The sequence below is a fragment of the Dipodomys ordii genome, unplaced genomic scaffold (assembly GCF_000151885.1).
Source record: "Dipodomys ordii isolate 6190 unplaced genomic scaffold, Dord_2.0 Scaffold7, whole genome shotgun sequence".
NCBI lineage: Eukaryota > Metazoa > Chordata > Mammalia > Rodentia > Heteromyidae > Dipodomys > Dipodomys ordii.
Genome location: NW_012267223.1, coordinates 19581255 through 19584062, shown reverse-complemented (window position 1 = coordinate 19584062; position 2808 = coordinate 19581255).

The following is a 2808-nucleotide window of genomic DNA, read 5'->3' as shown; positions in this document are numbered from 1 at the left end:
AGTAGCTAGGATTACAGGCATGAGCCACCAGCGCCCAGCTCCATTGCTGTTTATTTTATCCCGCATTGCAATTTGTAATTGTCCTACCGATCTTTTGTGCTGTGTGTGCATGCCGGCACATGTACAGGCATATATACCAATTCTGGGGATAAAATCAGGGCCTCACATCCTCCTTTGGCTTTCTTCTTGGCTGGTGCTCACTCACTTGACCACATTTTGCTGGTTAATTGGGGATGGAGTCTTGTGGATTTTTTTGGCCCAAGCTGGCTTTTGAACTTTGATCTCAGTCTAGGGCTATAGGCATGAACCACCAGTGCCTAGTTATCTTTTTAAAATTACCAATTTGTCTATTTTTTGTACTCTCAGAATGTAAGCTCCATGAAGGAAAAAGAGACCTGTGTTCCTGTACATGAATATATTTCACTGTGTTCTCAATACCTAGCACATTATAGATATTCAATAAGTCTAGAATGTAGCCAAGTGTGGTAGTGATGCATGCCTGCAATTCCAGCTATTTGAGAGGCATAAGTAGGAGAACTAGGTTGTGAGGCCAGACCACAGTCCTCTCAAAGAAATTTTGTGAAATCCATGTATAGTATAAAGTGCCATTGGAACATGCTAGTCATATGTGGGTCACTATCTTTGCTCTTACAAGTGTCTGGCATAAACAACAGAGCTAGAAATAAGGAGAATGTACTGAGATCAGGTTCAGATTTAGGGTGGGGGGGCATGTTTTAGGGTATCTTAGCCAATTTTATTTCCTTTTTTTTTTTCTTTTTGTGCCTGTCCTGGAGCTTGAACTCAAGGCCTAGGTGCTGTCCCTAAGCATTTGTGTTCAAAACTACCATTCTGAACCATAGCACCATTTCTGGCTATTTAGAGATAAGTCTCATGGATTTTCTTGCCCAGGCTGACTTTGAATCTAAATCCTCAGATCTCAATCTGAGTAATTAGGATTGCAGGCATGAGCCATCAGTGCCCAGTGTCAGTCATTGCTATTTGGAGTTTTTGCTACCAGCCACTTGAGCCCAGAACAGAATCACTTGGCTCCACCCCACCAAGGGACTCACTTAGGTCTGTACTTGCACCTACTGGCCTCAGCCAGTAATTGGCTGAAAGTAATTGACTGGTTTTTCAATGTCACAAGTCCACTTTGTGGTAACTGCATGTGCATCAAGGGTTGTAGAGACAATTCATTCCAGCACACTTTCTGACCTAGCTTCCAATCTTGCATGTTCTGCTTCAGAAGAGAATTTGTAAATCATTAAGAAAGGGGACCATGGGGCTGGGAAGGTGGCTCAGTGGTAGAGCGCTTGCCTCACATATGAGGCCCTGGATTCAATTTCTCAGCACCACATAAACAGAAAAAAGCTGGAAGTGGTGCTGTGGCTCAAGTGGTAGGGCACTAGCCATGAGCTAAGAGACAGCATCCAGGCCCAGAGTGTTGGAGCCCCATGCCTGTAAGCCTAGCTATTCAAGCTGCTATGATTTGAAGATCATGGTTCAAAGCTAGCCTGGGCAGGAAAGATTCAAGTCACTTAGCACCAATAAACTATTTAAAAAGCAAAAAGAACAAAAACAACAACAAAACCCTCAGGGACAGCACCCAGGTCCTGAGTTCAAGCCCCAGGACCGGCAAAAAGAAAGAGTGGGGGGAGGGAGGGAGGGAGGGAAAGATGACATCTGCCTCATCCTTGGGATTAGAGTGAAGTTACAGATGTCTCAGACAACTGCCTGGCCTTCATTGCCAGAGATGGTTCATCCCACATGGCTCAGAGAAAGCTATTGCCTTGAGCGCAAGTGGCTGACCTGCCTTCCTGTTCCGGATTATAAAAGGGAGCAGGCCAGCAGCAGGAGGAGAAGCCAGTGAGAATCCCCTCCTTTGAAGAGTGTCCAGAGCTCCTGCTGGCCCTCAGGAGGGAGGGAGGGCCAACTAAAGCCCAGCCTTCTTACAGTGGGAAAGATGGCAGCTGCCCTTGTTTGTCACAGAGCAAGAGCCTTTTCCTTTCATCTTCCTCCTCCTCCTTTCACCAGAGCAAAGAGGTGAACTCAGGTTCCCAGCTAAATTCTGACCACCAGCAAAAGGCCCCTTACCCACCTATGCCCCGCTTCCAGGTCCCTTGGGGATGCTTTCCTAGCCAGGGACCTCCACGTTGCCCTGGTCATTCTCCAGCCGCAGCTAGGCTGTCTCTGCCTCTACCCACGGGTTTTTAATACACCGGAAAATAAAAATGACTCATTAACACCTCCCAGGCAGTTACAGGGCACCTTTAGTTCTGATCCCTATGCTTTGCCCCAGGAGAACCACAAGTCAGGAATCATTTCCAGCCTAACTCAAGAGGATAAGTAACTTGTCCAAGGTCACATAGTGACCAAAAAAAAAAAAAAAAGACAAAAAACTTCGTGGCCTCCTGCCGGACAGTCTGGCAGACAGAGGTTCAAGTCACCTCTGTGGGAAGGTGGAAGATGGGCATTGGTGGTGGTGCTTTTGCCCTGTCCGTGGGCGCCTGGGGGTGGGGCAGGGGAGGCTGCTGGCCTTGACCTTCGTTCACGCTCACTTCCGAAGTTTAGACACAACTCTGCTCTCCCCGCCTGCACCCTGCGTTCGGCGACTCCCACATGCAGGCGACGCCCCCTCCTCCGAGAGCGCCCGGAGTGGGAAGGGCCGATCGTTCCCTTCTCGAACAAGACCAAATCCTCATCCTCATCCACATAAACAGCTGCACGTCCTCCCCAAATATGCGGCCCCAGAGCCCCCGCGCGCCCCCGCCGCCCTGTCCGCAGCCGCCCCCGGCACGCGCCACCACG